Source organism: Moschus berezovskii, chromosome Y, assembly GCF_049115385.1.
Source record: "Moschus berezovskii isolate FMDL1 chromosome Y, NW_MosBer_1.0, whole genome shotgun sequence".
In the NCBI taxonomy this organism is placed as follows: Eukaryota; Metazoa; Chordata; class Mammalia; order Artiodactyla; family Moschidae; genus Moschus; species Moschus berezovskii.
In genome coordinates this window covers 23148853-23170317 of record NC_142489.1, presented here as the reverse complement: position 1 = coordinate 23170317, position 21465 = coordinate 23148853, and the positions used below count along the sequence as shown (strand labels likewise).

Genomic DNA, 21465 nt, shown 5'->3' with positions numbered 1-21465 from the left:
TTTCTAAGAATTAGTCTGTGGCTTTCAAATTCTGCATTTTATTGGGTTAAAGTTGGTTGTTGTAGTCTATCATGATCCTTTGATATTTCTGTGCTTTTGGTTATACTGTCTCCTTTCTCATGTATAACTGTATTGATTTGAGTGTTCTCCGTTTTTTGTTGATGAGTCTGCCTCATGATTTATGTATTTTCTTTATTCTCTCAAAGAGCCCACTATTAGTATTATTGATCTTTGCTATTATTTTCATCTTTTATTTTTCCTGTTCTATTCTCTATGTTTTTATTTTTTTCCAAAACCTAATTTTGGCATTTTGTTTATTCTTTCTCTAATTGCTTTAGTTGTAAGTTTAATTAGTCCTTTACCCTGTTTCATGGGTTTTATGCAATCACATTTTCATTGTCATTAGTTTGTATGAATATATACTTCATGGAAAACAGATGTGAAAACAGTGCCAGACTTTATTTTTTGGGGCTCCGAAATCACTGCAGATGCTGATTGCAGCCATGAAATTAAAAGACGCTTACTCCTTGGAAGGAAAGTTATGACCAACCTAGATAGCATAATAAAAAGCAGAGACATTACTTTGCCAACAAAAGTCCATCTAGTCAAGAATATGGTTTTCCAGAGATCATGTACAGATGTGAATGTTGGACTGTGAGGAAACCTGATCGCCGAAGAATTGATGCTTTAGAACTGTGGTGTTGGAGAAGATTCTTGAGAGTCCTTTGGACTGCAAGGAGATCCAACCAGTCCAGTCTAAAGGTGGTCAGTCCTGGGTGTCCATTGGAAGGACTGGTGCTAAAGCTGAAACTCCAATACTTTGGCCACCTCATGCAAAGAGGTGACTCACTGAAAAGACTCTGATGCTGGGAATTGGGGACAGGAGGAGAGGGGGACGGCAGAGAATGCGATGGCTGGATGGCATCACTGACTCGATGGTGGTGGGTTTGAGTGATCTCTGGGAGCTTGTAATGGACAGGGAGGCCTGGTGTTCTGTGATTCATAGGTCGCAATTATTCGGACACGACTGAGTGAGTAAACTGAACTGTACTGATACACACACACACATACACACACATACACACACATACACACACACACACACACATATATATTTTTCTCCTTGATTTCTTCATTAATTTCTTGGTAATGAAGAGGTGTATACATGAACTTCAATGTATTCGTGCTTTTCAGTTTTTATTTTGTTATTTATGTCATGTTTATTTGTTTTGCTTTTCTCCCGCACCTATGAATGACATATAAATCATAACACTGTGGTTAAAAAGAAAAATGTTTGACACAATTTTGATTATCTTAAATTTACCAAGTCCTGATTAGTGATGCAGTTTGTGATTTATTCAGAAATATTTCATTTAACCTTGCGAAGATACTGCATTCTTCTGGTTTTGGGTGAAATCTATTTTAGTATCAGTTGAATTGTCAGGTCTGCTTGCTATTTAAGGTTTGTTTTCTTTTAATACTTCATTTAAAAGTTGGAAGATAATTATTTTCCAATGTTGTTCTGGCTTCTGCTTTCGAAAGGAATGGAACAGCCTACAGTAGACATATGGCAGTTATTGAGCTATCATCCATTTCTTGTTGTTTAGTTGTTCCATGCGCTTCTTAAATATTTCTTGCATGATCTCCATTTATTTCCTGAGAGGTTTGATCATCTTTAATATCGTTACTCTCAATTATTTTTCTGCAACAATTTCTATTTCCTCTTTAATTATGTCTTATGTGTTTTTACCTTGTTTCATTGCCTGCAAAATACTTTACTGTTTTCAGATTTGTTTAGCTTACTATGTAACTGGTCTTTTCTTCCCAGGGTGCAGGATGATAGTATTTGCTTCCAGTCTGTACCGTGAGTGGATAGCTTGGTCAAGTGGTTTGTGTGTCCTTGGAGAAGGAGGGACTGGCAATTACATTTGCCGCTGATGATGTTTCTCTCTCTTTCATGGTGGGACCGTGTCAGAGGGGTCTTTTGCAGGTGTGTATGGGTTTAGTGTACTTTAGACAGTACATCTGGGAATGATTTGGGTTGTGTTTCTGTCTTGCATTTTGTGTGGTGTGAGCCAGCAGCTCTGGATTGTATAGGCTTTTGGGTGGAATGGTTCTTCGTTTCAGATGGAGGTCTTCTTAGAGACTCTCACTAATTAACATTAATTTGAGCTGGAAATTTTCTGGTGGTCTATGATACAATGCTGAAGCCCTCGGTGATCAGGCCCAACTTCCGGTCAGAGAACCAAGATCACATAGTAAAAGATTAGACTGAGGAAACAAATGAAGACAGGCAAATGGCAAGAAATAAAAATCAAACCACAGGTAATATAACAGAAGCAGTAATGACAATAGGGAAGAACACAGAATCAACAATAGAACTAAATAAATAACTTGTAAGACATAAATCAACACCAGAGCTGAGTGACACCTGAAGAATAAAGGAAAAAAAAAAAAAAAACTCTGACAAAATGATAAGAGCGTTCCCACAGAACAAGAGAAAATCACAGTTAATATGGAACTATATATTTATTAACACAAAAATGAGAAGAAACAACATCAACAAAAGGCACAGAAAGCAGGAAAAGAAAGTGCCCAATAGATACATACCAAAAAATATACAGGATATAAACAATCTTAAAACACAAAATAAGCAAGAATAATAAGAAAGCATTCAAGTGAGACAAAGAGTGAACCACCACACGGCATAGCAAAACAGTAAGTACAATGAATGTTACCTCGGGTCCCTGCTGTCAGGGTTCTGGTCCTGAACATGAGCCACAGCACAAATCCACCTCTCTAGAAAACTTGCCCAAATGTGGGCAGAACTTAACTCTGGATCTTCAGTAAGGACAGGTCAGACTCTAAACTGGGATAACTCCTATTGGTTCTGAGAGATGCAAGAGCCTGGGTATTTTCATTCGTTGGAAATCTATTGTCCTTTCTTATCCCATAGAGAAAGCATCTGCAGAGTTGATTGCATGTATTTAATCTGCGGCTTGCTCAGCTGGTGGGAAACTTTTCAATCCTTTTCCTTCATTTCCCTGATCCTGAGTTTCAGATGTAGTTTGATAACAACCTCTCCGTGTGGTCACCAGAGAAGGCTACCCCCAAGACCCTTGTGGAACACTTGGACCTGCCTTGGTGAGCACAGGAGCAAGAGGTACAGCTGCTGGGACTTTAGAAACCCTGGTGGTATCAGTTTTTCGGAGAAGCCAGGGACCATGGGCAATAAAATCATGGCCCTAATGGGATAGGTTTCTAGCCTGTGGTGGCAGAAGCATGCATGATAGTTCTAGCTAGTCCTTTTCTCTTGCCTGATAGTAAGTCTTAGCATGTGGCACGAGGGCGAAATTTAATGCTGTCACTACCTCCTCTGTGTGACTGAGTTCTAAGTTCCCACTTTTTTGTCAGTTTGGGATTTTTCAAAATGCATTCCTTTCTACACAATTTGTCATCCCAAATGCATACCTCCATCTCCACAGTCAAAAGCACTTCCCTCCCAGGTTGTCTTTCTAACCCCATGTTTGATCGTCCAGGCCCTTTTACACTAGTTGACCTGCACTGCCATATGGGGCATGCAGGACCACACCACACATTCTCTGTTCGATTTTCACTCTAGGAAAACTATATTTCATCAGCTTCTTCACCTTGCTTCCTTTCAGTAAAAATTAATTTAAGTTTAGTGAGGTAACTTGCCTGAATCTTCAATCTATTCCCTGCTTCTCCATCTCACACCCCAAAACACAGACTTGGTTTTATTCATCTCATCCTCTTCCCATCTTCCCTCCATTCTTCCCAGTTATGTCTAATTTCCATATAGACCTCACTGTTGAGCAAGGTCTTCTGTTAATATTCATTTGATGCTCTGGAGGAAGTATTGTCTTTATAGAAGGATTATTTGTAATGCCTCCACGAAGATATTTGCACTCAATGTCCTCTTATTTTTTCGAGATCAAAACTTCTGTTCTTATTTCTAGGCTAGCACTATAATTCCTTTAAGCATGCCGGTGAAGGAACAAACTTTAGTTGACATGAATTAATCAGTTTGATGGGATAGGTTACATACGTAATTGGTACTTCATTGATTGTGGACATGAAAATAAGCACATTTATGTTTCCTGAAATTTCTGCTAATTAAGAATTGTCATCAGCTTGAGGAACTATAGTTCTTTACCAGATAAGAGGTGCTACAGTAATTCAGATCAAAAATTCACTCCCTGAAAATATCTATCTATTTGCCAAACTGTCCTGACATTTTCCCAGAACAGAGATTCATTATTTCAGCTCTGGAAACTTAACTATTTTAAGTGAGTGTCAAAGGTGAGAGAGTGGAATAGGCATAATTTAATTCTTGTATAGGTAGATGCAAGGGCCCAGGAATGTAACAACTGGGAGATGATAGCTTGAAATGGAGACACAGAGAAAAAAAAGGTGTAAAACAAAACAAAGCAAAACAGGGAGGTGAAGTTGGTCATTTAATCTAAAGGTAAACCTTAATTGGAGTTTGGATCTTAGAAGCAAGGGGATTTCATAAAGTTATCTACATTTACTTTATTGTCTCTTTTACTGGCATAGACTGCATGTCAAAATAAGGTCATTCAGTGCTGTCTGACTCTATGTGACCCCATGGACTGTAGACTACCATTTCCTTTTCCTGGGGATCTTCTAGACCCAGAGATTAAAACTGGGTCTGCCCCATTGCAGGCGATGATTAGCATCTGAGCCACGAGGGAAGCCCTTCGACTGTGTGGGTCATAACAAATTGTGGAACATTCTTGAAGAGAGAAGAATACGGGACCATCTTACCTGTTTCCTGGGGAAGTGCAGGCAGGTGAAGACACAGCAGTGGGAATTGCAAAAGGAACCATGAACTGGTACATAATAGGGAAGAAAATACATCAAGGCTATATATCGTCACCCAGCTCATTTGACTTCTGTGCAGAGTGCATCATGGAAAGTAATTTGCTGAAAGAATCTGAAGCTGGAAACAAAATTACTGTGAGAAGAATGAATAACCTGATTTAGAAGATGACAACACACAAATGGCTGAAATAAAGCATCAAGTAAAGAGCCTTCTGATGAAGGTGAAAGGGGAGAATGGAAAAGCTGGATTAAAACTCAATATAAAAAACAAACACTCCCAAAAAAATAAGCTCATGGAATTTGGTCCCATCATTTTGAGATATGTTGATGGGATTCGATTGAATTAGTGATGGGTTTCCCTTTCTTGACCTCGGATAACACTACTGAATTGACTGCAGCCATGAAATTTAAAGGAACTTGCACTTTGATGAAAAGCTGTGACCAACCTAGACACCACGTTAAAAAGCTGAGAGATTACTGAAAAAGACCTGACTAGTCAAAGTTGATTTTCAGGAGAAATGAGTGTAGGACTGAACAGAACCATAAGAACTGAGTGCCATAATATTGACGCTTTGCAACAACGCCTGGAGAAGATGTGTGAGAGTTCCGTGGCGAGCGTGGAGTTCAAACTGGAAAAGCGTGAAGGAAGCCATCTCTGACTGTCTCAGAAGGACCAATGCTGAACATGAAGAGCCAATATATCGGCCACATGAGTCCTAGAGCAAAATCACTGGGAAGAAACCGATGCTGGGAAAGAGTGGGCACAGGAGAAGAAGGGAACGGCATAGGGTGAGATGGCCTCAAAGCATCACTGACTCAAATGTCAAGGATTTCAGAAAGCTCTAGGAGACTTGAAGGGCAGGTGAGCCCAGGGTTCTTGCTGTACATGTAGTCAGAAAGAGTCAGACAAGACTGAGTGACTGAACTACATCAAAAAATTAGTCTTGGCAGGGCTGGGAGATAGTTTAGATAACATGTTAAGCCTGCCATTGTACCTGGGATGATAAGTGATATTCAGGACATTTAGAAAGAACAAAGCTCTTGTCAGTTTCCTTCTTTTCCTCCCTCACATTGTACTTCTCACAATGTTTTTGGAGAGCTTCCCAGAAAAGAACTCCTGCGGAGTCATGTGGTATCTTAAGATGGAAACCTCATTCCACCTGCCACTTGGATCTACATCTTGGTCTTAGGCAGAAGGAGGTATTGTCTGTAAAAGTATCTGCTAGAGCTTCCCATCTTCTGATGTGTTAAAGGCTGATATTTGATATTAAGGATGAGGTGAGAGTTAAGCAAACATATCTTCTCAACCAAACTCTGTAATCCTGGGAGAAGCATCTTTGACTTGTGTATCCTAGTTGCCCTTAGGAAGGTTTACATGGGGTTACATTAAGAAGCATGGATGTAGGTAGGAGACTTTATCTATTTAAACTTTGCCACTTCCCTTCTCTGTAAATAGACCATTCCTCTTCTCTTAATGTCACATTTTTTGTCTTCAGATGAATTTAAGAATTGTGGAACTGTGTGAATGCATGTGAAGTACTATAAAACTGAAGACAGGGAATACACAGTCTTCCTCTTTGAATCAGATCTCGAGACTTTTGCCTTAATAGATTTGCACTACCAGTGACTCTCATGTATACATATTTTTTTAATTTATTTTAATTGGAGGCTAATTACTTTGCACTATTGTATTCATTTTTTCATACATTGACCTGAATCTGCCCCGGGTGTACATGGGTTCCCCATCTTGAACCCAGCTCCCACCTCCCGCCCCATTGCATACCTCTGGTTCATCCCAGTACACCAGCCTGAGCATCTTATATCATGCATCAAACATGGATTGGTGATTCTTTGCCCATATGATAATATACATATTTCAATACCATTATATGATGATTGCCACACAGAGCTGAAACCAGAATTCCTGTATAGTCATCATCTTATCAGTGTGGTAGGGTTTGGATATTTAAGATTTTATCTAAGAAGTATGTGGGCCATGTTATCACTTGCTTCTATTTAATTGTCTTCTTTAACTGATACCCTTTTGAAGCGGTAAGGCCACTTCTACCATCATTAGTTTCTTTGATCCCTAAGAATGTTATTCATATTTGTGAGTGTGCCACTTCCTATAGCAAAGTAGTATCCTATTATAGGAAGGCCTGGTTGAAACTCCACGCATATACTTAGCTTCTCTAGTATTGCCAAATTATTGGGTGGGTGTTTTTGTTATTGCCAGACATCACAGACTTCTAAGGCCCCTCTCAACTTTTGCTGGGCTGATTGTGACAGTGCCATAGATTTTAAGTATGTTAGGGAGAAGTAGCTTGGTTATTGTCGAAATACTTTCAATTTTTGAGACTCATCCATTTGTCTTGTACTTTGAAATACTACAGCAGACTTGACATGGAAGCAAGCTAGATGTCCATCTGCAGATGAATAGATAAGAAAGCCTTGGTACTTATACACAACGGAGTATTACTCAGCCATTAAAATGAATGCATTTGAACCAGTTCTAATGAGGTGGATGAACGGGCATTTTAATTTGTACTTCTTTATGGTAATGAATTAGCCGTTTCTTCAGCCAAAATCTCTAACATAAAAGTCCAAAAGAGAACCCAGACGTACACTCACAATCACATTCTTAATCTGATACAAATACACACACACACACACACACACACACAAGCAGAGTCACAATCTTACATGCCCAAAACACAATTATGAAAGGAAAAGAAAACAAGGCTCATGAAGGACACCTATGAAATGCAGAGTTCTCGGTTATCTGTTTCTAGGCCTAATGTTGGAAGCTCTTTTGTAGTTAAATGATTTCCCTCTAGTGACATTTTAAATCAGAATGTTTCAAACGATAGAACTTTGTTCTACATTCCAAGGGATCTTAGAGTATTTTGCATCAAAAAATATTCTGTGATTTAATAAAATGAAAATAATGTTGTAGTGTAACAATATTGAAGTCATATTGACCTCTTTAGGCCTTTCAGTGACACATTTGCTTTTTATATTTTAAGCATCCAATTTCATCCACTGACCTTGTCCCATCAGTTTTTCTACTTTTTGCTCCAATCTTCTGTATTTACCTCACTTAATTTTTTTGTTTTCAATTTTACAATTTTAGGCACCAATTATAAAGTAAATACAATAAAGGAAAGAAAATTGAATTCATGATTCATGGGGTCGTGGAGAGTCGGACACGACTGAGCGACTGAACTGAACTGAACTGAACTGATACAAAGGAAGCAAATTTGACTACATCGTCAGTCAGTTAGGCAGTTCAGTCGCTCATTCTTGTCTGACTCTTTGCGACCCCATGAATGTGCGAACATGCCAGGCCTCCCTGTCCATCACCAACTCCCGGAGTTCAACCAAACTCATGCGCATCGAGTCGGTGATGCCATTCAGTCACCTCATTCTCTGTCTTCCCCTTCTGCTCTTGCCCCAAATCCCTCTCAGCATCAGAGTCTTTTCCAGTGAGTCAGCTCTTCGCATGAGGTGGCCAAAGTACTGCAGTTTCAGCTTTAACACCAGTTAATCCAATGAACAGCAAGAACTGATTTCCTTCAGAATGAACTGGTTGGATCTCCTTGCAATCCAAGGGACTCTCAAGAGTCTTCTCCAACACCACAGTCCAAAGCATCAATTCTTTGATGCTTTTCTTCACAGTCCAACTCTCACATCCATACATTACCACTGGAAAAACCATAGCCTTGACTAGCTAGACTTTGGTTAGCAAAGTAATGTCTCCGCTTTTTATATGCTATCTAGGTTCATCATAACTTTCCTTCCAAGGAGTAAGAGTCTTTTAGTTTCATAAAAATCCTGAAATCTGAAACAAGAGCATTGAACTTTGGGCTGAAATCATAACTAAGGACACCAGTTTCAATAACACTTACCATTGCTTCAAAATGCTCACCTCTCTAAACATGACATTCTCACCTACATTGACTGTAATTTTTCATTGAAAGAAAAAGTATGTTTGTGGATCACTCCCTTATTTACACAGATATTCCACGGATTTCACTGTTCATTAGTTGCAAGAATGAGAGCGGTGAACTTAACTTGGTGATGTCCTATGTCGGTAACCATCCTAAAACAGGGATATGGCTTGATGTTGCCACCATCATCTAAAGGAATGACCCCAAATTTGAGATTGCAAAGATTTCTAAGTAGTGTTTGTGATATCTGGATAGTCCAACAAGCAGACACTTTGTTTAGAGTATTTCATTGTGAAATATATTAGAGAACAACCATTGCTATTAATCCCTGCTTACTCCATGACTTTTCTAGATTATTAAAATTAATGCTTCTTTTTTTTCATACATGTCTCCACAACTACTCTTGAATGTTAGGGCACTGGGGCCTGAAACTACATGCTTAGAATGGGTTCTTATAAACTTCATGAGAGGGCAGTCATTTTATGATATGAATTCCCACATTTAACATTCGTGTAAATATAACAAATATTTATCAACTTGGAAAAATTTATCAGTAAGGAGGAAAGGACCAATTATGGTAATAACGAAGGCTATAGGAATATGTTGAGTTATGTATATAGCATTTGATTGGTTATGACATTTCTTTATTGATAACTAGTAAGTACTTAAAATGTATCATTTGCAGGCTTTAATTTTAGCTGATATGAAAGATACAGAGAGTAGACCCAAAAGACAGTGAGGATCTGATATCTGGACTCAACTTGCTAGGAGGGCAAATGACAGTTCCTTCCAACCCAAAAAATGAGTTGAGACAAAATTGTGAGAAGGGGCTTAGCATGACTGAAATTAGGTTGAGTGATTGTAGCTCCGGAAGCACAGTATAAGAGAAAGATAATGAAATTATTAAGGAAAAAAGATACCATGTCTTCACAGAAGTTGTTAATCGTACTGATGTGCTGCAGTCACCACCAGGAATTTATTTTGTCTCTGTGGGAAACGATAAGCAACATCTAAACATGCATTAGGAAATATAGGGTGGAATCTTGGTGTCAGCAAATAAAGGTGTGCCTTAAGGATAGCATCTTCCCTGGTGGCTCAGGCAGTGAAGTGTCTGCCTGCAATGTGGGAGACCTGGGGTCAATCCCTGGGTCGGGAAGATCCCTGCAGAAGGAAATGGCAACCCACTCCAGTATCCTGGCCTGGAGAATCCCGTGAATAGAGGAGCATGGTAGGCTACAGTCCATGGGGGTCGCAAAGAGTCGGACACGATTGAGCTACTTCAGTTTCACTTTCATTTAAGGACAGTAGAGCAAAAATGACTTTATACAATATCACTTGTAATATACATATCGTGTGCTGACCATGTGCCAGTCACTGATTATGTCATGCTATCTTTTGTATCACAGTGACAGTATAGTGGTGATCATGATTTTGATGATCAAGATTCTATATATTTTCAATTACATAATGAATTTCTGAAATACTGAAGCTGTCTACTCTTTTAAGCCTATACCAGTATCTAATAGAATATAATGTAACTATGAATGCACTAAGGTACATGCCGTGCATTTCCATTGCTTTAATTTTATTTGTATCTCTTCCTTCACCCATACACTCCATATGTACATACCCATTCATTTCAGCAGGGATGATTTCAGAAATCCCGTTACATCCATTACCTCTTTTATCTTTGTTCTCGTTTTCTTGCTTACAAATATTAGATCAGGTGTCATTGACCTAGGATGCATAACAAATGTTTTCTTGTTCTGAAGAGTTTATGAAACAGTGCAGTAAACTAGTCAGACATTTTATTAAAGCCTCATTTTTCTCTTCATCGTTTGTAAAAAGAAAATGAAAGTATGAAGATGAACATATAACTTTACTGTTCAAATACAAGAATTGTAGGTATTCGTTGACATCTCCCCCCAACATTTCAATGTTCATTCAGTTCAGGTCAGTCTCTCAGTCGTGTCCGACTCTTTGTGACCCCATGAATCACAGCACGCCAGGCCTTGCTGTCCATCACCAACTCCCGGAGTTCACTCAAACTCATGTCCATCCAGTCGGTGATGCCATCCATCTATCTCATTCTTGGTTGTCCCCTTCTTCTTCTGCCCACAATCGTTCCCAACATCAGAGTCTTTTCCAGTGAGTCAACTCATCGCATGAAGTGGCCAAAGTACTGGAGTTTCAGTTTTAGCATCAGTCCTTCCAATGAACACCCAGGACTAATCTCCTTTAGAATGGACTGGTTGGATCTCCTTGCAGTCCAAGGGACTCTCAAGAGTCTTCTCCAGCACCACACTTCAAAAGCATCAATTCTTTGGTGATCAGCCTTCTTCACAGTCCAACTCTCACATCCATACATGACCACAGGAATAACCATAGCCTTGACTAGACGGACCCTGGTTGACAAAGCCATATCTCTGCTTTTCAGTGTTATCTAGGCCGATCACAACCTTCCTTCCAAGTAGCAAGCATCTTTCAATCATGTCTGCAATCAGCATCTGCAGTGATTTTGGAGCCCCCAAAAATAAAGTCTGACACTGCTTCCACTGTTTTCCCATCTATTTCCCATGAAGTGATGGGACCAAATGCCATGACCTTTGCTTTCTGAATGTTGAGCTTCAAGACAACCGTTTCACTCTCCTCTTTCACTTTCAAAAAGAGGCTTTTTAGTTCTTCATTAGGCTCCACAATCTGACATTTATTAGATAGGTCCGTTTTAATTAGCATGGTTTTCACATAACGATGATTCTTGATGAGTTGACTTGAAAGAGAGGAGGCAGATATACAAGTGATCGTTGGCACTGAGGGCCATGAGTTGCCTCTCTTTTGAAGGTTACGAAAAAGACTATCATGTGCTGACATATCAAAATATCTAATCTGGAAACTTAGAATACTCCACCCTCAGTTCATAAAAACTGCTCTGTAATGGAGATACGATGTGGTTCTGAGAAGCAGATGTAGTTATAGTAGGCAAATCCTCAACGTGTCCATTTACCTGAGTGTAGCTGCTATATGAGTGCTACTTAAAAATGTTCAACTGATTTAAAACAGCAGGTTGATCTTCCAAAATCTGTTCTGTTTGGTTAACTGATATTGATTATGGGGACTGTAAGTCACACAGAGCTAAATCTCTTGTATTAGCGACCATCTGGCTGGTGTGAGGCTTTTGTATGAAACGCACACTTAAACTGGTGGAGGCTGAAAATGTACTCTCTCCACTAGTTTCAGGAAGAAAATCAGAGTTACGACCATCTATGTTGACACTTGCCTTAACATGCTTCTTGCAATCTCGAACTAATGAAGATATTGCAGAGGCATTGTTAATCCCAACTCTTCTTTTTATTCTTACTAAAAGTTGAGGATAGCCTCTTTTGAAATTTGGATTATAGTAGATCTGTAACTAAAGTCAAAGGATACAATTATTTAGTTTCTTTATAAACCAAGGTAAAACTGCCATAAAAGCTAAACTATAAAAGTTTATTCCTTCATACAGATGGCTAACAAACACATGAAAAGATGCTCGACATCACTCATAATCAGAGAAATGCAAATCAAAACCACAGTGAGGTACTATTTCACTCCGGTCAGAATGACTTTTATCCAAAATCTACAAGCAATAAATGCTGGAGAGGGTGTGGAGGAAAGAGAACCCTCTTACATTGTTGGTGGGAAAGCAAACAGCACAACCACTATGGAGAACAGTGTGGAGATTCCTTAAAAATCTAGAAATAGAGCTGCCATACGACCCAGCATACGCACTCTTGGACATACACACCGAGGAAACCAGAATTGAAAGAAATACATGTACTCCAAAATTTATCGCAGCATTGTTTATAATAGCCAGGACATGGAGACAACCTAGATGTAATCTGCAGCTGAATGGATAAAAAAGCTATGGTGTATATTAAACAAAGGTGTATATTAAAAAGGTTACATTTGAATCAGTTCCAATGATGTGGATGAAACTGGAGCCTATTTTACAGAATGACGTAAGGCAGAAAGAAAAACACCAATATATTATACTAACACATATATATGGAAATTAGAAAGGTGATAACGATAGCCCTGTACACGAGAAAGCAAGAGAGACACAGATGTATAGAACAATCTTTTGCACTCTGTGGGAGAGGGCAAGGGTGGGACGATTTGGGAGAATGGCATTGAAACATGTATATTATCATATGTGCAACGAATCACAAGTCCAGGTTTGATGCATGATACAGGATGCACGGGGCTGGTGTCATGGGATGAACCAGAGTGATGGGATGGGGAGGGAGGTTGGAGGGGGTTCTAGATGGGGAACACATGTACACCCAGAGCAGATTCATGTCAATGTATGGCAAAACCAATACAATATTGTAAAGTAATCAGCCTCTAATTAGATAAATTTAAAAAAGAAAAAAATATTCCTTTAATGATACCAATTAAATTGCATCAAATAAAACGCCTCCAGATTAGTTTTAACAACTAACATGGTAGAACAATTATGCTTTTAAACGAAAAATATGTTGTATATATAGAGTAAATGCCACTTTAAATTTCTTGAAGACTCATATCTTGTTTCAAGTTGACTGGAAAATGTGTTAAACATCAAATACTATATTCTTAACCTGTTCTCAACTTCAAAAGATAAAGCTTTTTCAACAATTTGCTATCTCAATTTTAAATTCTGTTTTAGCTACATATGGTAACATGCTTTCTAGGTCACATGATTTAACCTTACATATTGCTAATAAGTGAAAATTTTGGAATACCTTGCTCGAAAGAGAGATGTTGTTTTCTTCTTCCAGAAAGTCAGATAGTGAAGCAGAACTTTGAAGAAGTTGTCGCTTTTTACTGAACCCATAAAGGTTAAGCTGTTGAACTTAACTTTTCATTTTATTGGTTTCAAGTATTCTGAAAGGTGCCTTTCTTTCCAAGAAATCTTTCCTGAAAAGTTCTTCATTGATCAAAATACAAGTGCCACTCTCATCCCACCAAATAGATTCAAATTGAACACTTTCAACAATATTATACCATTTTTGTGGAAAAGTGAGTGAAAGAAAATCATTCAGCTCACGTATTTCAGAGACAGAAAATGTGTAACATGGCCTTTTCATCAGAACTTCATCAGACAAAGCCTGAAAAGCATATTCTTCAATAAGAGATCACAAAACCGAATCCCCAGCACGTGCATAATCCTACAAAGGTCTCATGGAGGTTTCTGAACCAGGGCATTCATCGTTAGGAGGCACATCTTGAATTTCTGAAGAAATAAGTGCCATCTCAGAAAAATCTTTATTCAGACACATTTCTCACTTTTTTGATTTTACACACTGCAAATTCAAATGCTGCTTGGCTGTCCTACAGAGAGAAACTCCCTAGACCATCAGAGTGGTTCAAAAAGTCACTGGTCTCCTAGCGATGGACGGGTGCCTGTTACATCACAAAGTTACTGGTCTCCTAGCAAATGAAGCGTAATGTTCAACCAGTGTTTACTTCAGCATAATCTTAAAATACAGTCTCCTTACATAAATAGCAACCAAAACCATAAGCCTGCAAAATCTCATTCCTAATGAATTTTTATGTAGATAAATCACATCGGTAAATCTATTTGGTTTCTGAAATAAAAGTGTTTCTCAGCGGAGGCTGAGATGAGTTACCCACTCCTGAGGCCAGGAGTGTCGGCCGAAAGGAGCTATCACATGTCAAAGTGGCACTGGCAGTGTGGGCACAGGAAGGCTGATAGGATCTTCTCCACGTTCAAAATCAGGAGGGGGCAGCCATGAGGAGACACCCCTCATCCAAGTTAAGGAGCAATGGCTGTGCTTTGCTGGAGCAGAAATGAAGTGATACCCCACAACCAATTTAAGAGAAACCCAAATAAAATGATACGTATTGCGAGAGGGTGTCAGAGGGCAAACACATTAAAATCATGATCACAGAAAAACAGTCAATCTGATCACACAGACCACAGCCTTGTCTAACTCAATGAAACTAAACCATGCTGAGTGGGGCCACCCAAAAATGGCAGGTCATGGTGGAGAGGTCTGACAGTATGTGGTCCACTGGAGAAGGGAATGGCAAACCACTTCAGTATACTTTCCTCAAGAACCCCAAGAACAGTATGAAAAGGCAAAATATTGGATACTGAATTAAGAAATCCCCATGTCACTAGGTGCCCAATATGGTACTGGAGATCAGTTGACAAATAACTTCAGAAAAAATGAAGGGATGGAGCCAAAGCAGAAACAGTACCAAGTTGTGGATGTGACTGGTGATAGAAGCAAGGTCCGATGCTGCAAAGAGCAATAATGCATAGGAACCTGGAATGTGAGGTCCATGAATCAACGCAAATTGGAAGTGGTCAAACAGGAGATGGCAAGAGTGAACGTAGACATTCTAGGAATCAATGAACTAAATATACTGGATGGGTAAATTTAACTCCGATGACCATTATATCTACTACTGTGGGCAGGAATCCCATAGAAGAAATGGAGTAGTTATCATGGTCAACAGAAGAGTCTGAAATGCTGTACTTGGATGCAATCTCCAAACGAACAGAATGATCTCTGTTCATTTCAAGACAACAGTAATCCAAACCTATGCCCCAACCAGTAATACTTAAAAAGCCGAGGTTTAATGGTTCTATGAAGACCTACAAGACCGTTTAGAATTAACACTTAAAGATGATGTCCTTTTCATTATAGGGGACTGGAATGCAAATGTAGGAAGTTAAAAAACACCCGGAGTTACAGCCAAATTTGGCCTTGGAGCACAGAATGCAGCAGGGCAAAGACTAATAGAATTTTACAGAGAGATCACACTGGTCATATCAAACAACCTCTTTCAACAACAGAAGACTCTACACATGGACATCACCAGATGGTCAACAGCAAAAACAGATTGATTATATTCTTTGCAGCCAAAGTGAAGAAATTCTATAAAGTTAGCAAAAACAAGACCAGAGCTGAGTGTGTTTCAGATCATGAACTCCTTATTACCAAATTCAGACTTAAACTGAAGAAAGTAGGGAAAATCACTAAACCATTCAAATATGACCTAAATCAAATCCCTTATGATTTTACAGTGGAAATGAAAAATAGATTTAAGGGACTAGATCTGATAGAGTGACTGATGAACTATGGATGAAGGTTCAAGACCTTGTACAGGAGACAGGGACCAAGACAATCCCCATGGAAAACAAATGCAAAAAAGCAAAATGGCTGTAGGAGGAGGCCTTACAAATAGTTGTGACAAGAAAAGAAGGGAAAAGCTGGGGAGAAAAAAGATATAAGCATCTGAATGCAGACTTCCAAAGAATAGCAACGAGAGATAAGAAAATGTTTCTCAGTGAGCAATGCAAAGAAATAGAGGAAAACAACAGAGTGTGAAAGAGGAGAGAAAATTAGAGATAACAAGGGAACATTTCATGCAAAATGGGCTCCATAAAGGACAGAAATGGTATGGACCTAAGAGAAGCGGAAGAAATTAAAGAGGTGGCAAGAAAACACAGAAGAACTGTAGAAAAAACATTTTCACAAACAAGATAATGACGATGGTGTGATCACTGACCTAGAGCCAGTCATCTTGGAATGTGAAGCCAAGTGGGCCTTAGAAAGCATCACAAAGAACAAAGCTAGTGGAGATGATGGAATTCCTGTTAAGCTTTTTCAAATGCTGAAATATGATGCTGTGAAAGAGTTGTACTCAATTTGGAGCAAATTTGAGAAACTCGGCAATGACCACAGGACTGGAAAATGTCACTCTTCATCCCAATCCCAAAGAAAGGCAATGCCAAAGAATGCTCAAACTACCACACAATTGCATACACACCACACGCTAGTAAAGTCATGCTCAAAATTCTCCAAGCCAGGCTTCAGCAATATGTGAACCTCCAGATGGTCAAGCTGGTTTTAGAAAAGGCAGAGGAACCAGAGATCTAATTGCCAACATCCTCTGAATCATGAAAAAAGCAAGAGAGTTTCAGAGTAACATCTATTTCTGCTTCATTGACTATGCCAAAGCCTTTGACTGTGTGGATCACAATAAAATCTGGAAAATTTTGAAAGAGATGGGAATACCAGACCACCTGCCCTGCCTCTTGAGAAACCTGTATTCAGATCAGGAAGCAACAGTTAAAACTGGACATGGAACAAAAGACAGGTTCCAAATAGGAAAAGGAGTACATCAAGGTTGTATATTGTCACCCTGCCTATTTAACTTCTATGCAGAGTACATCATGAGTAACGCTGGACTGGATGAAGTACAGGCTGGAATCAAGATTTCTGGGAAAAATATCAATAACCTCAGATATGTAGATGACATCACCCTTACGGCAGAAAATAAAGAAGAAGCGCAGAAGAATGGATGCATTTGAACTGTGGTTCTGGAAAAGATTATTTAGAGTCCCTGTAAGGAGATCCAACAAATCCATTCTATAGGAGATCAGTTCTAGGAGTTCATTGGAAGGACTGGGGCTGAGGCTCAAACTCCAGTACTTTGGCCACGTGATGTGAAGAGCTGACTCATTGGAAAAGCTTCTGATGCTGGGAGAATTGGGGGCAGGAGGAGAAGGGGATGGCAGAGGATGAGATGGCTGGATGGCATCACCGATTCGATGGACATGAGTTTGAGTGAACCCCAGGAGTTGGTGATGGACAGGGAGGCCTGACGTGGTGTAATTAATGGGGTAGCAAAGAGTAGGACACGACTGAGACTGTACTGAACTCAAGTGAAATATGTGGAAACAGTGACAGGCTTCATTTTCTTTGGCTCAAAAATAACTAAGAAGAGTGATTGCAGTCATCAAATTAAATGTCACTTGCTTTTGGATGTAAAAGCTATGACAAACCTATACATTGCATTAAAATGAAGACACAACACCTTACTAAATTCTCAATAAAAAATAAAAGTCAATGATGGTTAGCCTTGTCTAACTCAAAGAATCTAAGCCATGCCATGTGGGGCCACCCAAGATGGGAGGGAATGGTGGAGAGGTCTGACAGAATGTGGACCACTGGAGAAGGGAGTGGCAAACCACTTCATTATACTTGTCTTGAGAACTCCATGAACAGTATGAAAAGACAAAATAATAGGATACTGAATGAGGAATTCCCCAGGGTGGTATGTGCCCAGTATGCTCCTGTTGATCACTGGAGAAAAAACTCCAGAAAGAGTGAAGGGATGGAGCCAAAGCAAAAACAGTACCCAGTTGTGTATGTTACTGGTGAATAAGCAAGATCCGAAGCTGCAAAGAGCAACATTGCATAGGAACCTGGAATGTGAGGTCTATGAATCAAGGCAAATTGGAAGTGGTCAAAGAGAAGATGGCAAAGGTGAATGTAGACATTCTAGGAATCAGTAAACTAAAATGGGCTGGAATGGATGAATTTAATTCAGACGACCATTATACCTACTACTGTGGGTAGGAATCCCTTAGAAGAAAGGCAGGAGCTATTATGGTCAACAAAAGAGTCCGAAATCCTCTACATGAATGCAGTCTCCAAAATGACAGAATGATCTCTGTTCATTTCCAATAAAAACCATTTACTATTACAGTAATCCAAACCTATGCACCAACCAGTAACGCTGAAGAAGCCGAAGTTGAAACGTTCTATGAAGACTTACAGGACCTTTTAGAACTAATACCCTAAAAAGATGTCCTTTTCATTATAGAACACTGGAATGAAAAAGTAGGAAGTCAAGAAACACCTGGAGTAACAGGCAAACTTGGCCTTGGAGCACGGAATGAAGAAGGACAATGGCTAATAGAGTTTTGCCAAGAGAACGCACTGGTCATAGCAAACAACCTTTTCAACAACACCAATCAAGACTCTACACATGGACATCACCAGATTGTCAACACCGAAATCAGATTGATTATATTCTTTGCATCCAAAGATGGAGAAATTCTATACAGTTAGCAAAAATAAGACCAGGGACAGACTGTGGCTCAGATCATGAACTCCTTGTTACCAAATTCAGACTTAAAATGAAGAAATTAGGGAAAACCTCAAGACCATTCAGGTATGACCTAAACCAAATCCCTTATGATTATATAGTGGAAATGAAAAATAGATTTAAGGGACTATATCTGAGAGATAGAGTGCCTGATGATCTATGGACAGAGGTTCGTGACATTGTAAAGGAGACAGGGACCAAGATCATCCCTATGGAAAAGAAATACAAAAAAGCAAAATGGCTGTCTGAGGAGGCCTTACAAATATCTGTGAAAAGAAGAAAAGCAAAAAGCAAAGGGGAAAAGGAAAGATGTAGCATCTGAATGCAGAGTTCCAAAGAATAGCAAGGAGAGATAAGAAAGCCTTCCTCAGCGATCAATGCAAAGAAATAAAGGAAAACAACAGAATAGAAAAGACAAGAGATCTCTTCAAGAAAATTAGAGATACCAAGGGAACGTTTCATGCCAAGGTGCACTCGAAAAAGGAGAGAAATAGTATGGACCTAAGAGAAGCAGGAGATATTAAGAAGAGGTGACAATAATACACAGAAGAACTGTACAAAAAAGTTCTTCACAACCAAGATAGTCACGATGGTGTGATCACTGACCTAGAGCCAGACATCTTGGAATGTGAAGTAAAGTCAGCCGAAAGCATCACTACGAACAAAGCTAGTGGACGTGACAGAATTCCAGTTGAGCTACTTCAAATCCGGAAAGGTGATACTATGAAAGTGCTGCACTCAATATGCCAGCAAATTTGGAAAACTCAGCAGTGGCCACAGGACTGGAAAAGGTCATTCTTCATTCCAATCCTAAAGAAAGGCCATGCCAAAGAATATTCAAATGACTGCTCAATTGCACTCATCTCACACACTAGTAAAATATGCTCAAAATTATCCAAGCCAGGCTTCAGTAATACGTGAACCATGAATTTCCAGATGATCAAACTGGTTTTAGAAAAGGCAGAGGCACCAGAGTTCAAATTACCAACATCAGCTGGATCATGGAAAAAGTAAGAGAGTTCCAGAAAAACATCTATTTCTGCTTCATTGACTATGCCAAACCTTTGTGTGGATCACAACAAACTGTGTAATATTCTGAAAGAGATGGGAATACCAGACCACCTGATCTGCCTCTTGAGGAACCTGTATGCAGGTCAGGAGGCAACTGTTAGAACTGGAAAATGTACAACGGACTCGTTCCAAATAGGAAAAGGAGTGTGTCAAAGTTGTATATTGTCACCCTGCCTATTTAACTTCTATGCAGAGTACATCATAAGTAAAACTGGTCTGGAGTAAGCACAGGCTGGAATCAAGATTGCTGGGAGAAATATTAATAACCTCAGATATGCAGATGACATCACGCTTATGGCAGAAAGTGAAAAGGAACTAAAAAGCCTCTCGATGAAATTGAAAGAGGAGAGTGAAAAAGTTGGCTTGAAGCTCCTCATTCATAAAACTAAGATCATGGTATCTGGTCCCATCACGTCATGGGAAATAGATGGGGAAACATTGGAAACAGTGTCAAACTTTATTTTTGGCCTCCAAAATCACTGCAGATGCTGATTGAGGCCATGAAATTAAAAGATTACTCCTTGGAAGGAAAGTTATGATCAACCTAGAGACCATATAAAAGAGCAGAGACATTACTTTGCCAACAAAGGTCCGTCTAGCCAGGGCTATGTTTTTTCCAGGGGTCATGTACGGATGTGAGAGTTAGACTGTGAAGAAAGCTGATAGCTGAAGAATTGATTTTTTTTAACTGTGGTTTTGGAGAAGATCTTGAGATTCCTTTGGACTGCAAGGAAAACCAACCAGTCCATTCTAAAGGAGATCAGTCCTGGATATTCATTGGAAAGACTGATGTCAATGCTGAAGCACCAATATTTTGGCCACCTCATGTGAAGAGTTGATTCACTGGAAAAGACTCTGATATTGGGAGGAATTGGTGGCAGGAGGAGAAGGGGACGGCAGAGAATGAGATGGCTGGATGGCATCACCTACTCGAAGGAGGTGGGTTTGAATGAACTTTGCGAGTTGGTGATGGACAGGGAAGCCTGGCATGCTGTGATTCATGGGGTTTCAAAGACTTAGACACGACTGAGGGCCTGAAGTGAACTGAAGTGAACTGAACTGAATGATGGAAACGTTGGAGGCTATGGGATGTTGTTAAGTAATGTATATAGCTTTTGACTGCTAATTTATTTAGCACCTTTTATTGCTAATTCAGGAAATACTTAAAATACTTCATTTTGCAGGCACTATGTCTTAGCTGATGTGAAAGATACATAAGGCAACTTGAGTACAGATACAACACATAGAAGAATTGGATATTTGTGGTTAACTTGGTAGGAAGGAAGACAGGTTCTTTCCATTCCCAAGCAAGTGTTTAGGAAAAGTTGTGAAATATGGCTTATTATGACTGAAAATATGTTGCCTGATTATAGCTCTAGAAATTCTGTGAAACAGATAGATAATGAAGCTAGTAAGGGAAAGAAATGTCATGTCTTCCAAGAACTGATTACCCTGCTGAGATGCTGCATTCACCACAAGGATTTAAGTATATCTTTGTAGGAATAGCAAAGCAACATCAAAATATACATTAGGAAATATAGGGTGGTGTGTTGGTGGGAGGAAATAAAGGCATGACATACGGAGAACAGAGCAATAATGACCCTTTTTAATCCAACTTGTAAAATGC

At 39.3% G+C, this 21465-nt stretch overlaps 1 pseudogene; it reads right to left on the bottom strand.

Moving 5' to 3' along the window:
- Positions 1-6895: 6895 nt before the first annotated feature.
- LOC148773077 (heat shock transcription factor, Y-linked-like) lies at positions 6896-14089 on the bottom strand (annotated as a pseudogene).
- Positions 14090-21465: the final 7376 nt, after the last annotated feature.